The sequence below is a fragment of the Pelophylax lessonae genome, assembly GCF_965119305.1.
Source record: "Pelophylax lessonae genome assembly, chromosome: 3".
In the NCBI taxonomy this organism is placed as follows: Eukaryota; Metazoa; Chordata; class Amphibia; order Anura; family Ranidae; genus Pelophylax; species Pelophylax lessonae.
Window position 1 is genome coordinate 526893053 of NC_138770.1, and position 19206 is coordinate 526912258.

Below are 19206 nucleotides of genomic sequence, written 5' to 3' on the forward strand. Positions count from 1 at the left end.
ATATATATATATATATATATATATATATATTGTCCCCAAAAGCCCTTTTGAGGGCTGGTATTTGAGTATTTTATATATATATATATATATATATATATATATATATTGTGCACTGCAGTTACCTGCCTGCTGTGTGTGAGAGGCCACAGACCCACCACAGACTGTACTGTGTGCACACCACACTCATTTTGGGGGGCACAGGCACAGTACCTTGCATTTTAAAAAATATTTTTTCTTTTCCTCTGTCATAATTGCAGTGAGTGCTGTGTCAGGTCCACAGAGTGTACTGTACCCACTGCAGTGCACTGCCCACCACTGATATATATACGGTGGCACAGCATCTTGTTGCAAATTGAAAAAAAAATAATAATTTTTATTATTGCAGTTGCCTGGGCTGCCAGTGACTGTCAGGTCCACAGAGTGTACTGTGCCCACTGCAGTGCCACTGCCCACCCACCACTGATATATACGGTGGCAGGCATGACTTTTTTTGGATTAGTGTCTGGGGGGGTCTAAAAAGCGTACCTGTGAAGTTTCAGCTCTGTAGCATGTCCAGAACCAGAAAAAAAAGATCATATAGGTGTAAAAGGGGTTCCCACCATCCCTGCTCTACTGAAAAATGATCTTTTTTTCTGGTTCTGGACATGCTACAGAGCTGAAACTTCACAGGTACACTTTTTAGACCCCCCTAGACACTAAATCACACAATAAAGTTCTTAAAATTGTCATTTTTGATAGAGAGCCAATTATTGGAAAAATTAAAAAAAAAAACTAAAAAAAAAAAAATTTTCTTTGGATTTATTGTCTGGGGGGTCTAAAAAGTGTATGTGTGAAGTTTCAGCTCTGTAGTATGTCCAGAACCAGAAAAAAAAGATTATATAGGTGTAAAAGGGGTTCCCACCATCCCTGCTCTACTGAAAAATGATCATTTTTTCTGGTTCTGGACATGCTACAGAGCTGAAACTTCACAGGTACACTTTTTAGACCCCCTAGACACTAAATCACACAAAAAGTTCTTAAAAATTGTCATTTTTGATAGAGAGACAATTATTGGAAAAATTAAAAAAAAAAAACTTAAAAAAAAAAAAATTTCTTTGGATTTATTGTCTGGGGTGTCTAAAAAGTGTACCTGTGAAGTTTCAGCTCTGTAGCATGTCCAGAACCAGAAAAAAATATAATTAGGGTTAGGGCTAGGGTTAGGGTTAGGGCTAGGGTTAGGGTCAGGGCTAAGGTTAGGGTTATTTTTAGTGCTTAGGGTTAGAGGGTTAGAGTTAGAGGGGTAGGGGTAGGGCTACTAACTCTAACCCTAAGTATCTCACCGTAACCCTAACCCTAGCCCCTAACACTAAACCTAACCCTAACCCTCTAACCATAGCCCTAACCCTCTAACCTTAAACCTAACCCTCTAAGCCTAGCCATAAAAATAACCCTAACCCTAAACCTAACCCTAGCCCTAACCCTAACCCTAGCCCTAACCCTAACCCTAGCCCTAAGCCTAACCCTAGCCCTAACCCTAATTCGTAATTTTTTCTGGTTCCAGACATGCTACAGAGCTGAAACTTCACAGGTACACTTTTTAGACCCCCCGGATGCTAAATCCAAAGAACTTTTTTATTTTTATTTTTTTTTTCATTTTTCCAATCATTGGCTCTCTACCAAAAAGGACAATTTTTAATAACTTTTTTTGTGTGATTTAGGATTTAGAATTAGGGTTAGGGCTAGGGTTAGGGTTAGGGCTAGGGTTAGGGTCAGGGCTAAGGTTAGGGTTTTTTTTTTTAGTGCTTAGGGTTAGAGGGTTAGAGTTAGAGGGGTAGGGGTAGGGCTATTAACTCTAACCCTAAGTATCTCACCGTAACCCTAACCCTAGCCCCTAACACTAAACCTAACCCTAACCCTCTAACCATAACCCTAACCCTCTAACCTTAACCCTAACCCTCTAAGCCTAGCCATAAAAATAACCCTAACCCTAAACCTAACCCTAGCCCTAGCCCTAACCCTAACCCTAACCCAAGCCCTAACCCTAACCCTAACCCTAGCCCTAAGCCTAACCCTAGCCCTAACCCTAATTCGTAATTTTTTCTGGTTCCTGACATGCTACAGAGCTGAAACTTCACAGGTACACTTTTTAGACCCCCCAGACACTAAATCCAAAGAATTTTTTTTATTTTTATTTATTTTTTTTATTTTTCCAATAATTGGCTCTCTATCAAAAAATTACAATTTTTAAGAACTTTTTTTGTGTGATTCAGTGTCTGGGGGTCTAAAAAGTGTACCTGTGAAGTTTCAGCTCTGTAGCATGTCCAGAACCAGAAAAAAAATTAGAATTAGGGTTAGGGCTAGGGTTAGGGTTAGGGCTAGGGTTACGGTTATTTTTAGTGCTTAGGGTTAGACGGTTAGGGTTAGAGGCGTAGGGGTAGGATTACTAACTCTAACCCTAAGTATCTCACCGTAACCCTAACCCTAGCCCCTAACACTAAACCTAACCCTAACCCTTAAAGCCCAGTTCCTGTCCCATTTTGGTCGGTTCTGGTCTGTTTGCGGTTGTTTGCGGTGCGTTAAACGGGGAGTTTGGTCTGTCACTGTGAAGCGTGCGTAACCCTTACACTACCTGATCGATACAACATCATACCTGATCGTATACACACACTGGATGTTTTAAAGCACGTTATTCCAAACAATTTAGGAATGTTAGGTGATTTATGCCCTTTATGGAATAAAACCCGACTCTGCGTCAACTACGTAATTTTCCATGGGAGTTTTGCCATGGATCCCCCTCCGGCATGCCACAGTCCAGGTGTTTGTCCCCTTGAAACAACTTTTCCATTACTATTGTGGCCAGAAAGAGTCCCTGTGGGTTTTAAAATTCACTTGCCTATTAAAGTCTATGGCGGTTCGCAATGTTCGCCGGTTCGCGAACATTCGCCGATGTTCGCGTTCGCCGTTCGCGAACGGCGAATTTTTTGTTCGCGACATCACTAGTGATCATGCAGCAAGCCAATCCCCCTGACAGTTAGAAAGCACCCCCTTGGGACACATTTAACCCTTTGATCGCCCCTGGTGTTAACCGCTTCCCTGATAAAGGAAAATGAATTGGCAGCACTCCAGGTTGAGTCAAAATCCAGATTTATTGACTGGACATCCAAATATGACAATCGTGACAAGGTAGACGCGTTTCACACACTGACTGTGTGCTTAATCATTAATGTAATGTAACGCGTCTACCTTGTCACTATTGTCATATTTGGATGTCCAGTCAATAAATCTGGATTTTGACTCAACCTGGAGTGCTGCCAATTCCTTTTCCTTTATCAAGTTTTCACGGAGGCAAGCCGGGGCATGCACCGGTGTGAGTCATCAGGCAATCACACCACCTTGAGCAGTGAGTTCTTGTCTTTTTAACCCCTTCCCTGCCATTGTTATTAGTACAGTAACAGTGCATATTTTTAGCACTGATTATTGTAGCAATGTCACTGGTCCTGCCAAAAGTGTCAAAAATGTCAGTTAGGTGCCTGATCTGTCTGCCGCAATGTTGCAGTCCCACTAAAAATCACTGATCGCTGCCATTACTAATAAAATAAATGATTAAATAAATCAAAATGACAAAAATCTTTCCACTAGATTGTAGAAGCCATAACTTTTGCGCAAACCAATCAATATACACTTATTGGGATATTTTTCCCCAAAAATATGTAGCAGACCACAGGTTGGCATAAAATGATGAAAAAAAAAAAAAAAAGATTTTAATTTTTTTTTTTTGGGGGGGGGGGGGGAATGTTATATAGCAGAAAGTTAAAAATATTGATTTTTTTTCAGAATTATCGCTTTTTTTTTTGTTTATAGCGCAAAAAATATAAAATGCAGAAGTGATAAAATACCACCAAAAGAAAGCTCTATTTTTGGGGAAAAAAAGGACACCAATTTTGGGTACAGCATTGCACGATGGCGCAATTGTCAGTTAAAGTAACACAGTGCCGTATCACAAAAAATAGCCTGATCCTTAGGGGTAAATCCTTCCTGTCCAGAAGTGGTTAAAAGGTTAAAACAAGCAAATAGCACTCACATTTTAATAAAAAAAAAAAAAAAAACAGCATGAATCAATGCTCATATTCCACCATAACGCTCTTAGCTGATCTCTTAGTTGTCCTCATTCCCCTTTACCTTGTTAGACATGTGTGCACACAAATCCAATCTTGCTGACAGGCAGGCTGTTTTAGGACTCATTTCCACTCGCAGCACTAGGGCGATACATTTTATAATTAAATTGTGACTGCAATTTGGTTGTTTTATTTTTTTTTATCACTTCAAGATTTATTGAAAAGATTTCAGGTTACAAAGCAGAAAAAAAACAAAAACAAAACATGAGTCATTTAAGGTAACATTGATGGGTCTTTGGTTATTTATGACCTACTTTCTTATTTAACATTGATGAACTTATAGCAACTAAGCATTGTTAAGTCAAGTTGAGGTACAGATAATAGGAGTAGGGGAAGGGATGGAAGGGCAAGAGGGTGATATCTTGTAGCTTAGTAGGGGGGTAGGGCAGTGGCATCTTAAGAGCATGAAAGGGCCCTGGGCAATGCAGTGCACTGGGGCCCCGCCTACACAATCACCCACCAGAATAAAAATGCAAATTATCGATAAGGCGATATTTATTGGTACAGGAGTGCCAGGCTAATGACAGCTTCCGAGTTTGGCGGCTGGGTCCGGTGAACACACACATGGACGGGAGTCAGACTAGACTGTCTTATGTGTGCCTGTTCCCATGGAGGCGGACAGGCATTCCTGCAGTTGTGGGCTCCCCCTCCACGGTTCAAGTGGTCTGACAGCAGCGCAGGGCTGACAGGCGCTCGCCACCTGCTAAGTTTGGCGGCGGGTTGCACACCGGAATCGGGACTGCTTGCCTGGGGCTGGGTCACTGGGGCCCCTGGGCAATTGGGGCCCCCGGGCAACTGCCCAGTATGCCCATTCGGTAAGATGGCCCTGGGGTAGGGTATTTAAGAGCAGCAAGGAAAGAAAGATACATATAGCACATGTTTACAAAGTATGCCAATTTTTACATTTGTGAGGTTACAGATGTATTTCAGGGGTTGGTGATAATTGCAGAATACTTGATCCCAGGGGCCCAGTGTTCCTGGAGTTTGGGTATTGAGAGATGTGCCTTTGCATATATAAGTTTCAGTTGGAGGTATTGGTTGGTCGTGGATTGAAGTTCATGAGTTGATGGTAGGATGCTACTATTCCAGTTTCGTGCTATCAAGATCCTAGCTGCGATGAAGATATGTGTGAGAATGGAGTGGAATTGGGGGGCCATGAGTCCAGGTCAAGCCTTAATAATTCTTGTTGGGGGGGGGGGGGGTGAGCATGTTGTGGATTCCAGTGATGTTCCAGATTATGGATTGTACCCTGCTCCAGAACAGGGACAGTGAGGGGCATTCCTGCCAGATATGAATGGGGAATCTGAAGTTGCCGTATCCTCTCCAGCAAGTAGCTGCGTGTGCGGGGGGAGATACCGGCGAGTTTTGCCGGCCTTTGGTACCAAGAGTGTAGTCATTTTTGTGCTGTTTCCCAGTGCCTGAGGCATCTAGAATATTTTAGCAGGGTTTTGGCAGCGCTGAGCCATGCTGTGACATCTGTTGTGAAATTTAGGGTTTGTTCCCTTTTGGTCATTGAGGTAAGTTTTGTAGAATTTTGTGCAAAGTTCAACGTTTTGTATATATGTGAGATCCCTTTATCCGGGTATGAGTTTTTTTTTTTCAAAAAAACCTAGAATGTCGGCTATGAGAGTGTTGTCAGACCACTTTATTGACTGTAGAGCATGTCGTATATTGAGAAATTTGTAGAAATCCTTATTTGGGATCTGAAATTGTTCATGGAGGCTCTGAAATTAGTGCAGGGTTCCTTTGTCCTGCAAGTCTTCAATGCTTGAGATTCCAGCTGTTGACCAAGAATTGGTGGATAGATCTGCACATATAAGTTCCAGGGATGAGAGGGGTAGGAACTTTAAAGCTCTTGCCATTACACCTTTGGAGAGTTTATAGCATGAATTCCAGACTTTAATCGTGACGTTTACCGTACTGAGGAATGCGTGTTGCGGGTCATATTGCAGCCAAGTGGCAGCAAGGAGGGATCTGGTGGGACACCCTAAGACTCCTCGATTTGAGTCCATAGTGGTCGATCTGATAGAGACCGCTATTGTTTAGCTTGACTTAGGATGATGGCTTTATAATAGTGCTTTATTTCTGGAACTCCTAGTCCCGCTTTGGATGGTAGAATGTTTTATTCTGGGACGTTTGTTGTCCCATATGAAGGAGTTGATGACTCTTTGAAGCAAAGATAGTTGAGTGGATAGCATGGGTACAGGGAGTTTGCGTAGAAAGTACAGCATGTGTGGCACCAGACACATCTTTGCTAATGCAATTTTCCCAGCCCAGGAGACTTTGGTAATACCTAAAGAAGAACAGAGGCTCCGCAATTAATTTAATATATTCTCATAGTCTATTCGAAGGATGTTGGAGGAAGGGGTTGTTAGTTGTGTTCCTAGATAGGAAAAAGTGTTAGCTGGAGCCCAGGGAAAAGGTGACTCATGCATGAGACAGTTTCTTGTGTTTGGGTCTATTCCTATTCCAATCATGAAAGATTTAGTGCAATTTATTCTATAGAGGGATATGCTACCAAAGAGCAGAAGTAGGTCATACAGAGCTGGGATGGATTAGAGAGGGTTTGTCATGGCCACTATGACATAACCTGCATAGAGTCCTATTTTATCAGCCTGATCACCTATTTGTATGCCAGATATTTGGGGGTCGTTCTTATAGCTTCAGTTAAAGGTTCCATTACAAAAGCGAATATTAGTGGGGAGAGGGGGCAGACTTGGCAGGCGCCATTGGTGATCTCAATTTTATCTGAGGTCATTCCTGAGATCCAGACCTTAGCTGAGGGGGAGAAATATAGTGCAAGGATTGCTGTGTATATATTCCCTGCAAGTCCAAATTTTTGGAGAACCGCTTGGAGGTAGGACCAATGTCCCCTATGAAACGCCTTCTCTGCATCCAGTGATAGGAGCAGAGAAGGCGTTCCACAGTGCACCACCCACTGTATAAGGTTTATAAACCTCATGGTGCCGTCCAAGGCTTGTGGACGTGGGGCAAAGCCTACCTGGTCTTTATGTACCAGGGTGGGAATGAATGAGGATATACGGGTGGCTAATATTTTTGCATACATTTTAAGATCCGAATTTAATAGGAGGATAGGGCAGTAATTAGCTGGTTGGTCGTGAGGTTTACCAGGTCTCGGTATGGTGACAATTAGCGGTGTAAGCGGTTTCTTTGACTGCAAACTTGGAGTTTTAGTCTTTCTTCACTCCGATTTATATGAATATTTGATGAATAAACTTTTAAAAGGATACTACACTATCCGGAGCCTTTCTTTTAACCCCATATCCTGAGGATCGAGATCGGGTAAGGAGGAACCTAACCTGTATCCCACCAGGATCATCCACAAAGGGGATCCCCAATCCGGCCTGAATGGCCTCCAATCGCTGTAGGTCCTAGTGCTATACAGCACATAGGACCCAACAATTCTGGTAAGTCATTTATTTCTACCACAAGCCACAGGAAAAGAGGAATCCACGTCACGAAAGTCACAAACGTTTATTTATTGAGCACGAAGTACTTTGCACCTGATCACCACTTGAAAAGACTTTATTTATTGAATTTTACATTTATTTTATTCACATATATTGATCACCACTGGAAAATACTTATTTATCTATTTATCAATCCCTTGGAACTTTTTATTAATTTTCATGTGTTTAATTGATTTGTATTTTCACTTATACTGTAAAGATAAGTTTACAACATTGTTCACATACATTAAGTTAATTGTTTTTCTGCGGCAAGCGCTGTATATAGCCTAGGCTATTTTTCTATCATCTTTTGCATTGATGGTTGTACTGCATATTGACCCAGGCTTTTTGCTGTTGATTGGTTCGTGGGAGGAGAGGGATCACTACTGTGGATTTAAGGCTATATTATGCAAGGGTGGGTAGAGAGGGAAGGAGGGTACCTGTACCTGTACTGAATACAAAAGCAACAATTACAGAACAGTGGTCTTGAATACAAACAGAGTAAAGAAAATAATAATAAAACAAAAGAAATGTAAGTTGTACTAGGTGTAGCAGTAACAATTACGCTTACAAAGAGCTGTGTGCGTAGCACACTTCGTGCTGGGGGAACGTAGAGTAAGCACGACTGAGAGTCCAAAACAAACTTGTTAAAAGAACAAAATACTCAAGGTCTCCTGATACTCTGAGCTCTTGTGTAATAAGTTCAATAGGAACCAGCATGTAATCTGAGCAGGGAGATAGAGTGACAAGCTCAACCAACCAGGCCTTCTGTCATTTGTGTTCTGGTGGAGGAGTTGACAGATTTAGGTTTTGTGGTTTGCGTTGTTTCACTAGTTGAAGGAGGTGGGCAGAAGCCCCAATTTTGCCATTTCTTGTAGCCGTCCTTCGGGGAAGTTATGGTAATTTGTTGACTTTGATAGGTGACCAATAGTTTTGTGGGAAAGCCCCAGCGATAAACAAAGTTTCGATCTTGTAGAGCTACTGTGATAGGGGCAAATTATTTTCTGCATTGAGTGGTTGCAGCAGATAGGTCTTGGTAGAGAAGTACTCCTGCATATGGATGAGGGAGCTTATGAGCTGATCTAGCCGCACGTAGGAGTCGCTCGTTTATCTGGTAAAAGCGGATCCTTGTCAGGACATCTCTGGTAACTGTGTCTGGTAGGTGGGTAGGTTTTGTGATTCTTTGTACCCTGCCCATCAGCAGATCTCTGGGTGTCAGGTCTGGTATTAACTTCAGAAAAAGTTCCTGCACCGTATTATGGTGTGAATTGGCCCTTGGAGCTGATTCACACCAGATAAAGTCCAGTGCATTTTTACTCATCACTGCATCAAAAACGCATACACAATATTTTCCATGTATTCCAATGTCCCTAGTTCACACCACTGCAGTGTGTTCTAATGCAATCAACAAAAAAAGAACATGCTGCATTTTTCTGCATGGAATGCTTATGGAATGTGGCAAAATGCAACAAAAATGCACCGGAATGCATCAAAAATCTAAGTCTAAGGAGCTCCACACCACCGAGGGCTTGTAAACTTACAAGCAAGTACATAAAATTTTTTTTATCTTACCTCAGTGTATTTAGGAAATAATCCTATCTGTTATCTTTTGCCCATGAATATAGTACTATTAAAACATTACACATCTTTTTTGATTGTGCAACTACTTTTTGCCACCCGATCTTGTGTTCCGGCTCTTTGGAAATTAATGACACCTCTCTATCTATATTCAATGATGTTGCAGGAAAAACTTTGTTGCCCAGGTCTCTACCTCCTCATTGGCTGAGACAGCAGCGGAGTGCCATTGGCTCCCACTGCTGTCAATTAAAATCAGTGAGCCAATGAGGAGAGAAAGAGCAGGGTCTAGCCGCGGCTTCCTGTCTGAATGGACACACGGAGCTTTGGCTTGGCTCAGGTGCCCCCATAGCAAACTGCTTGTTGTGGGGGCACTCGTCAGGCGGGAGGGGCCAGAAGCATCAAAGAGGGATTAGAAGAGGGATGCGAAGAGGAGGATCTGGGCTGCTGTATGCAAAACCACTGCACAGAGCATGTTTGTTATTTTTAAGCAAAAAAATTAGACTTTGGTATCACTTTAAGTCTTTCTATTGCTTTTCAGTTTATGCTTTTTTTTTTTTTTTTTTTTTTAAGGGTAATTTATGTATTCTGGGCCTATTAACTCTATTATTGATGGCTTTTCTGTGTGCTAATTGAGTTGATTGTAATTACAAAACCAATAAGGCGTCCCTGGTTTCTGGGGACAGTTCCCGAACTAAGGACACCATCTGTCACACGGCTGAGTGTCTGTGTTCCGTTCTCATGAAGCTCAGACAGCACAGCTCCCCCCTTCACATGAATGGGAGAGGCTGGATCGACTCTGCTTCTTCCCTCCCCTCCCTCATTGTGTCTGCCCACACTCCAGCACAGTGCTGTGTGTGAATAGGATGTGTGGACGGGAAGTTTAAATGGAGCGGCTGACAACCACATTGTAAACCTGAAGCCTCTGTGACTGAGTTAGGAGCCACAGGGGACTGAAGTGAGTGAGCTGTGACCGGACTCCTCACCCCCCCCCCCCCCTTTCCTTAACTGCAGCCAAAGAGCTTTGTTTCTTCAGCTTAGATCAGTATTCTCTCCTATTTGCTTTTAAGTGGTAGTTAGGGGTTAAACAGGCAGTGAGGAAATGCAATATATGCCCTTCTCACTGCATGTCAAATGCCTCCGAAAAGTGACCTGAGCATGGCTCACTTTTCAGTGGAGTCGTTTATGACCATCTCTTGAATAATATCCGCAGTGTCTGATCATCTCTTCTATCATGTCTGCAGTCTTTGACCGTCTCCTGTATCATGTCTGCAGTCTCTGACCATCTCCTGCATCATGTCTGCAGTCTCTGACCATCTCCTGTATCATGTCTGCAGTCTCTGACCATCTCCTGTATCATGTTTTCAGTCTCTGAGCATCTCCTGTATCATGGACTATTTGAGGGAAATATGCTTATAAAATAGTTTATCATCTGCCAATAAACAAAATAATAAAATATTTCCCCGGATTTTATAAAAAATTTGGTCACCTTACTCTAGTCACATTCAAAGTTGGCAAATTTTTTCATGTAAGAATATGCCAGTTTTGGATAAATAAAAAGTTATAAAAAGCAAAAGAGAAACATCCCAAACGCAGAAGATACAAATATCATTCCTTTTGTTCATTTTTAATTCCTATTTACTGAAGATGCCTCATATGAACACTTTTTTAAGATATGACATTATTCACTAATCACTTTTATGTTACAGATTTACACTATTTGTGTTTTATGTGGGATTTATAGTATTGTTTTAAAGTTGTTTTTTACACTTTTTCACTAAGCTGCATTTAGTTTTTTGATAGAATAAAATTGTGAAATTATATATTTATAAGTATTATGTTTACTATGAAACCTAAACAGTATGTGCAGTATATACAATTGATTTGAAGAATTTTTATAAATATGGGCTATAAACAGAAATAGGGGAAAACTACATTGGGTTTCCATTGTTTTGTTTATTTAATAAAAGAAAGGTCTGCCCTCTCTTTCACAGAAAATTACTCTCTCATCCTGTCAAATCTTTTCTGCTTCTCTGTCTTGGGACTAATATTGTTTAATTTATTCATAAATGATACAGGAGTTTGGCATACAGTAAGTAGCTTAATCTCAGTGTTTGCTGACAATACAAAGCTAAGAAGGGCAATAACTTCACAGCAGAATAGATACACTTTACAAGAAGACCTTAATAAAATAAGGGGGTAGGCAACAACATGGCAAACGAGGTTTAATGCTGAAAAATATAAAGTAATGCATTGGGGGCTAAAAATATGAATGCAGGTTACTCGCTAGGGGGAGATCTTTTGGGGGGGGGAATCCAGGAAGGAAAAAGATCTAGGGTCCTAGTAGATCACAGGCTCAGCAATGGCATGCAATGCCAAGCTGCAGCAAACAAAGCAAGCAGAATATTAGCATTCATTAAAAAGGGGATTTACCCAAGAGATAAAACTATAATTCTACCACTTTACAAAACTCTGATCCACTTGCATCTTGAATATGTCACCAGTTCTAGTCAGCAGCCTTCAGGAAGGATGTGCTGGAACTGGAGAGAGTTCGGAGAAGAGCAACAAAGCTAAAAGCAAAGCTAAGAAGGGGCTAAAGGGCCTTGGGTATGAGGAATGAGGCATTAAACGTATTCTCCCTGGAGAAGAGATGCCCATAGGGAGCTATTATGTGCTATAAAATGATATAAAAGTGATATAAAAATACCTCTATGGTGATTGTAGCATAGGAAAAAAAATATTCAATTTAACCACTTTCCGCAAACCGACATACCTGTACGTGTATAAGTGATTGTACCGGGGGGCATCACCCAATACTGTTTTTTAGAGCCGGCGGTTGGCTTTCTGGAGATAACAACCGATGCGGCTCAGCAGCCGCTCAGCTGTTATCCCAGCGAGCGTGTCAGCGAGCTGGTGGCAAGCCTGACGTGCAAAGGGTGGCCTCACAGGATCCAGAGGAAGGGACACAGACAAATCACCTTGGTGGAAGACACAGGCTAGCCTGAGGTAAGGAATCTAAGTACCAACCGGTTTTCACCAGAGCCTCAGATGGTGAGGATGGACTTCGCTGCGTGTTTAGCTCCAGGTCGTGGTCCTCAGGGTCGCCCCACCAGGGGGTGAGCAAGTCCAGATCCGATGGTGGATAAACAGACAAGGATAAGGCAGGAGGATGGTCACAGTACAAGCTGAGGTCAGGGCGGGCAGCAGACAAGCGAAGTAAGAGACAAGCCGGGAGGTCAATCAGGGATACAGCAGGTTTCAGAATCAGGAGTACAGGAGAAGCTGCAGACAAGGCAGCAAAGCATGAGTGTGCCTGCTACCTGTAAATAGGCCATTTTGGTGCCAGCTGCAATAGCTAAAAAATGGGCAGACAGGCGTTCGTGCCTGTGCACTCCAGTGCCCCTCTGCAGTGCCATAGGGGAATGCCTAGTGCGTTTCTGACAGAGTGGGAGGGGACGTCCCTCCTCCTGCTGCCTTCCACCGCTCTGCCCGGGTCTCCTGTCCCACTGGGAGACCCGAGCAATCAGCTGGCACGTCTGCCAGCTGTTTAGAGTCCCGAATGAAGCTGAATTTGGCTACGAACGGGTCTCCAATCATGTAACCCGGAAGTGACGCCACAACATCACTTTCAGTTTACTCGACTGGCAACTGCGCTAATTTAAAAAAAGTATCAGTATTAAAAAATGCCAATTTTGCTGTTTTGAATACTTTGAAGTGCAGTGGAGGGGTCTGGGGTCTTTTAGATCCCTCCATAAAGAATACCTGTCACTGCCTATTACTGTCACAAGGGATGTTTACATTCCCTGTGACAGCAATAAAATCAAATTTATTTATTTATTTATTTTTAAAAACAGTGTTAAAATTAAAAAATAAAATAAAATAAATAGAAAAAATAATTAAGCGCCCCCATCACAGTGAGCTCGCACACCAAAGAAAACACATACGTAAGTCATGCCCACAAATGTAAACAGTGTTAAAATCACACATGTGAGGTATCGCTGCGCATGCCACATATACCCATGGCATGCGTGAGCAATATATCATTTAGTGACAACTTTGTGTAAAAAAACAAACAAAAAAAAAGCAAAAAAAACAAACAAATTGTCATTTTCCCAAAACTTAGGGCAAAATATAAAATACTCTATGGACTCAATATGCCTCTCAGCAAATAGCTTTGGGTGTCTTCTTTCCAAAAAGGGGTAATTTGGGGGGTGTTTGAACTGTCCCGGCATTTTATGCTCAATCTTAGCCACACATCACCCACTCTTTTAACCACTTGAAAACCAAGCCTTTTCTGTGACTTTTTGTTAACATGAAAAATTTTTTTTTTTTACTAGAAAATTACTTTGAACCCCCAAACATTATATATTTTTTAAAAGCAGAGGCCCTACAGAACAAAATGGTGGATGTTGCAATTTTTTTTGTCAGTATTTGCGCACAGATTTTCCAAACTCAATTTTTGCAAAAAAAAAAAAATACATTTTGCCAAGAACATTGATACCAAACATGACATGCTTTAAAATTGTGCACACCCATACAGCGACAACAAACTACATACATTTTTCAAAGCCTTTAAAAGTCTTTACAGGTTACCACTTAAGACTTACAGAGGAAGTCTACTGCAAGAATTACTGCCCTTGACCTGGCGTTCGCGGCGATTCCTCACATGCATGCTGCAATTGCGGTTTACATATGACACTAGACCAACGCTAGCGTGCGCCTTTGCGCGCAAGCATGGGGGGACAGGGGGGGCTTGAATTTTTTTTTTCTTTTGCTTTTTTTGTTATTTTCTTTCATTTTTTTTTCTTTAATCATTTTTATTGTTATCACAGTGAATTTAAATATCTCCTATAATAGCAATCTTTAATGACAGGTACTCTTTTTTAAAAAAATTGGGGTCTATTAGACTCTAGATCTCTCCTTTGACTTTAAAGCATCTGACCACACCAAGATTGGTGTGATAAGATGCTTTCCCAATTTCCCAATGGTGCTGTTTATTTCTGGCGAAACCGAAGTCATGAAATGCTCGTAGCTTCTGGTATCTTAGGCCATGAAGATGATTGGAGCCATTCTCGTCTCCAATCAGCTCTATGGTCAGATAATGGAACCACCAGCTGCACTCTTGGGTTACCCGGTGGGACAGGAGAGCCCGATAAAAACCGCGGACAGCGGCGGGAGTCCCCTCCCACTGCTTGTAAAAGCAGTCTAGCGGCTAATCATCAGCTAGGATCACTTTTACATGTAAGCCGACCGCTGGCTGTAAAACACAATACCAAGATGATGCCTAAATCTTCAGGCATCATCCTGGTATAACCACTCAAAGTCCAACAACTTATCAGTACATTGTTTGTCCTTGTTCGGCATATATTGTTTTTTTTTTTTTTTTTCATGCAGCCTGTGGGCTGAACGAAAAAAAGAGAATCTAACAGATTCCTTAATCCACATTGATCAATGTGGATGAAGAAATCGCCACCAGAAAATGTGTAGTATACCCATCATTAGACCGCCCAAAACATCCACCCACTTCTCTAATGATGGGCATACATGATGAAAGCCATGTATGCCTTTTTTTTTTTAACTGTGGTGGTGAAATCATACATTTCCATATATGCTGAGCTCAAACGCTGTTTGTGTCAGAATATATATAAACCAGTGTGGCAGCTGATGGGTGTAACTGCAAGGCAAACTGGTTAACAATAGAACAGTAAAAATAAAACATTAAATTTGTACCTGAAAAGTAAAAAATGGTTACCAATGAAAAACAGTAACAATAAAGTACAGTAAAAGTAGAAAGAGTAGAAGTAGAAGTAGAAGAGCAGAGTAAGAACAGAAAATTAACTCAAACAACAACTATTTTTAGCTTTTTTATTTTATGTTTTTTTTTTTTTTATAACTTTTTTTTTTACACTTTTTTTTTTACACTTTTTTTACACTTTTTTTTCTTCAACTTTAACTTTCCAGCTTAGGGTCTCTCAAAATCACGATAGCCATCGCACATCTTTCGAGAACCTATGTAAGTGTGCCCTAGACTGTGCCGAGCTGTACCCTATGCTAACACCCCACTAGTGTGTGGTAGCGTTCGAAACAGTCCCCGATGCAGAGACCAGGTTGGTCAGGATAGGATGGACAATAAGTATGGGTGTCACGCCTAAATCTACAGACACAACATCTTCTTTGGGGGTGTCTTTGGGTAGGGGTACTCTGAAGGACGTGTGGAAAATGCCTCTCATGCAGCCGGTTCACTGCATCTGGTAGGGGAAGTGGGGTCAGAGCACCTCCTGGATACAGGTAGGCTCTGATGATCTCTTCCTGGAATTGTAGAAAGGATCCACTTTGTTCTGACGCTTTGTATAGCACAAAAACATTCAGCATAGCCAGTTGGAATAAATAAACAGACACTTTTTTGTACCAGCATCTGGCCTTATGGGCAACTAAGTACGGCGCCATCATCTGGTTGTTCAGGTCCACCCCTCCCATAGTAAGGTTGTATTCGTGGACACAGAGGGGCTTCTCCAAAACACCAGTTGCCGTAGGAATTTGGACCGTCGTGTCTGCGTGAAGGGAGGACAGAACGAAAACATTCTGTGTATCCCTTCACTTCACTGCAAGTAATTTGTCTGTTTTCAAGCAGGCTCTCTCCCCCTGACTAAGCTGGGAATCTACAAGCCGTTGGGGGAAGCCCCGACGATTAGGTCGCACGGTGCCACATGCGCCAATTTGAAATTCAAGCAGGTGACTAAAAAGTGTCACGCTTGTATAAAATTTGTCCACGTAAAAATGGTATCCTGCGATCGCTGTACTTCAGCAACTCCAGAATGGGGTCCGGTACGCCTGACCTTAGCAGGGACCCCTCCATCGTCAGAGCTATCTGTCAGGGAGCCACTGCTGTCTACAGACTTGTATACTGACCCTGATTCTGCCAGTGAGACGTCCCCATCGCTCTCATCTGACATGGTCAGTATCCTGTAGATCTCTTCACTCGTGTACCTCCATTTGGACATTTTGGCCACTAAATTTATAGGTACCTAGTGCGACTTACGGGCAAAAAAGCACCTGGTTGTTGAGGACTATTTGAACTGCTACGAAAAAAAACTGCTAGTGCTAGAAGAGATCAGGCCTGACTCTGCTAACACTGCAGTTTTGTGTGATGTGTTTTTGGAAGTGACAGTAATCTATTGCACTTGCCTGGGTGGAGTGGGGTGGGCTGGGTGGAGGGGCTAAAGGCAGGTGCTGGCAGGTGTCGTGACCAATCCTGCTAAAGCTGCATTTTGGGAACCCTAAACTATTGGGGACGCTAGTATAGTTCTGATCAGATCAAAGATATTGATCCGCTCAGATACTATACTGGTAATGGAGGTGTTTGGTGTGTGTATGTGTGTGTATGTGTGTGTATGTGTATTTTACTGGCAATCAAAGGGTTAAATTATATTTCTAACTATGCGGCGGGGATCCGCGCTGTCCTAGGTTGATGCTAACCAGCGTTAACGCTAACTAATGTCACCTGTGACACTAATGTAGTGATCAGAAAAAAGATCTGTACACTATAAAAGTGACACTGTGACAGGGCAATGAAGGGGTTAACTGGGGGTGATCAGGGGGTGATCAGGGAGTTAAATCTTTATTGGGGGGTGGCGAGTACCCTAAACCTATTTGGGACAGAAACTAATGGTCGAAAAGCGCTAAATGAAGTCACAAGGCACACTATTACAGAAATCAGCAAAACCGCTATATACTGTATATAGTGTGCACTGTGACAGGGGGTGAAGGGGTTAACTGGGGGGTGATCAGGGGGTTAAATGTGCCTATCTAGGTGTGTGTAAGTGTGCTGTTTGGTGTACTCACATCTGATGCTCTCTTCTCTTAAGCTAGAACCAAAAAGGGCTCCAGGAGGGAAGAGAGCACCGTTTCCTGTGCCTGTGTTTACAAAACACAGGCACAGGTCGGTCTGCCATTGGTCAGAACCGATCACCAGGACCAGGCCAAAAATCATTGGCCTGAACCTGATGATTAATCGGTTCTGTACCGAAGCAGACCATCCCGGGGACAGAAGGTGGGCGGGAGCACGCCACAGAGCCTCGGAAGACACAAGGGGGCGGGGGTCTCCCGATGATGTCATCTGGCGGCCACGCCCCTAATGGCTATATAATAAGCTGCGGAGACCGGCATAATCGCCGGAGACGTCGTCGTCGGAGGACCGGAGGAAGAAGAGCAGACAGCAAAAGAGCAGAAGACCAGAAGACCGGAGAGGAGAAGACGGGATGAAGATTTTTTAATAAACTTTCCAAAACGTCTCCTCGGATAAGGGTCTGGTATGGATTTTGGGGGGTACCCCACGCCGTTTTTTCCCCATTTTGGCGTGGAGTTCCCCCTCAAGATTCTCACAGAGCAAGTCGCGCCGCAAGTCGGATCACCCTGATCCGACCTGCAGTGCGACTTCCATTCAAATCAATAGGCTCCCATAGGGAACCATTAATTTTGAATGGAGGCAGAAAAAATGCTGCTAACAGCTACTGTGGCCAAACGTGCAATAACGCTAATGGAAAAAGCTACTGAAAGCACGTTTTTACAGCTGCTTTTTCCCGGCGTCAAGAAACAGCTTTGGAGCTCGTTTTTATGACGCCCTGTGTGCATGGAGCCTTATAGCTGAAATAGAGTAATGCTGTACAAGAGTTAAAAAGAGTTTGACAATAAGTTCAATTTACTGTATGTACTTACACTAGCTTCATGTAAAAAATACATGAAAAAATATATTGATAAATGCATGGCTGTATGAAATATATTTTATTCCGGCCTGGAGTTCAGCTCTAAAGAAATTAAAGCTTCAATAATGCTTGTTAGATCTTTTCACTGAATTCCAGTTGTATTAATGTCAGAATGATGACCAGCCCATTCTGTATGATTTTTATTTATTATGATTAAAATCTTGCTTGTATGTTTGCACCATTTGGAGAATATGTAGTCTTACTTAGATGGGCCAAATGGTTCTTATCTGCCGACACATTCTATGTTTCTATGTTTCTACTGCAGATGAACCTAAATTCTGCACACTTGATTTTTTTGTATTTTACAGAACTCTGCTTGTTCTAAAAAAGCTGCATGAAATAAAATGTTTGAAAATGAAAACCAGCTAAATTAAAGTGCGAATTATAACCTACAATCCAAAATAAGTGTGTAGAGCCTTTGGCTGACTTCATAGAGCGCAATGGCTGGAAAACATGCTGTTTTGTTCCCTGTAGAGAGCAACACAGATAAAGAAAAATATATGTTGTTGTAAAAAGCTTTTATAGAAGCTTGATCAGTTTATCACACACTTTTGACGTTTTTAGTTATGATCCTAATTCAACATAATGAGGTAAACAATTTAAACAACACCACATGCTATATATATATATATAAAAAAAAATATATAGCCTTGAATAAAAACATGATGGAGCAGGCGTTGGGGCCATCTCATCCTCAATCCATAAATGTTTTCCCATACTAAGAAAATTGTCAATAGATTTGTCTTATTGTACAATTATTTTATAGAGACCCTCAAGCTTTATAAAACGCATGGTTTGAATTGAATTTGTATTGAAAGCTGTCCTTCTGTGGCCAAACTTCCCTATAGTGCAGGGGTCTTCAAACTATGGCCCTCCAGTTGTTCAGGAACTACAATTCCCATCACGCCTAGCCATGTCTGTGAATGTCAGAGTTTTACAATGCCTCATGGGACTTGGAGAATGAATATGTATGTGGACTTTAATGGCACATAGGAACAAAAAACCGTCTCATAAAATCAATCAATTTTTATTCCAAAAATATTCATATTAAAAACAAGGGAAGGGGGGAAAAAGCCCCTAAAATGCACGATAAATAATCAGCATATGCATATATTGCACAGATTCTTACAAATGATGTATAACAGCATAATACAGACAAATACCAGCTACCATTATAATAACATAGGAGGATAAAAGATAATGACTCTCCTTGATAGCGCTTATTCAAGGCAAGCTACTCCCATA